We start from the raw sequence: 1,439 nt of genomic DNA, 5'->3' as shown, positions 1-1,439 counted from the left end.
GGTCAGTTGTATGGGTCCTACCTCATTATTTTCCCTTTGTTATTTCTGTCTGTCTTACTTTTCCCCAGTACTAAATGACCATTTGTGGGTTGTTGACTGGTACTCTGGTTGGTTTCAAAGGTTTGCTCCATTTTTTTTTCGGAACAAACATCTATCGTCCTTACCTCCCCTCCATTTTTGTGTTTGTTACTCTCTTGCAACACCTCCAATGTTCGGCACTTATATGACCTTATTGTGTGGCCAGTGCCGAAAAACTCTTTCGAAACTAAACTTAAATGACCGTAATGGTACCGATGTGCGTTTCTTTACCCAAGCAAACAGCCGAGCAAATACAGGGCTTCTGGAAATAATTAATACATAGATTGAAATCAGACGATGGCCTCGAAGTGCTGTGACGACACTCACCACCGCTGGTGGGGGATGTCAACATTACCGTTACATCGTGTGTCAGTAACACCCACAACACTGTCACCAACGAGCCTCAGCTGGTTGATCGATAAACAGCGTAGTAGATAATGATTTATTAATAAATACAACACGAAGTGACCCGACGCGCGGGTCGGTTTCACTCGTTTGGCAAGTTTGTTTATTTTTACAATTCGCTGAATTCCAGCCAGGAACAGCGATGTGTGATACCAGACGTTGGTGTAAAATATTTAAGTGGCTACTGATGAGCATTTCCTTACTAGCCTGCTTCATTATACATGTACATGCATTTTACGCATCTATTTTTTACACGGAGAACTCTGCGTTGTACAGTTTTTGCTTGTTTGTTCGTTTGTTTGTTTTGTTTTGTTTTGTTCCTCTATGACTGTTATTTCTGTCTGGTAAGTTCTACTTCTATAGACTCTTTGTCGCTCTCTGTCTTCCTCACTTTTTTTTCAAATACCGAATGAGCTTTGTTGTCGCAACAATTATTCTTTTGCTGAAAAAAGGCCTCACATTGTCTTTTATCTGTTAACCTTATTATTTATCTGTCTAATCAGCATGCTCAGTAGTGGCCTGTCTCATGTTTATATGTCGGAGGGCGCCGCTGTTAGGTTCACTTCTTTTATGACTTTTCTGTCAGTCTAGGTCACTTTTTCCGAGCACTGAATGGCCGTTATTGTGTCAACGGGCTTTTCTTTTACTAGAGAAAAAAAAAAGGCACCCCCGTGTTTTGTTATCCGTTTACCTATTGTTTATTCTGTCTTTCTACGTGTGTGTGTGGTTGGCAGGTGCTCTGGTGTGGTTTGCTTCTTCTTTCCTATGAAACATATATCGTCCTTATCTTCTCTTCTTCTTTTTTTTATATTTGTTATTCTTTTGTACCACCTTTAATCTTCTGGCGCTCATATGACCTAATGCAGTTGCGAGCGCCGTAAAACCTCTACTAAATCTAAAACTTTCTTCATGTCGAGCTGCGTGGTACTTACTTTCGCGGTGTTATAATAATCTTG

Source organism: Aplysia californica, unplaced genomic scaffold, assembly GCF_000002075.1.
Source record: "Aplysia californica isolate F4 #8 unplaced genomic scaffold, AplCal3.0 scaffold00002, whole genome shotgun sequence".
NCBI lineage: Eukaryota > Metazoa > Mollusca > Gastropoda > Aplysiida > Aplysiidae > Aplysia > Aplysia californica.
This window is presented reverse-complemented; position numbering follows the sequence as displayed.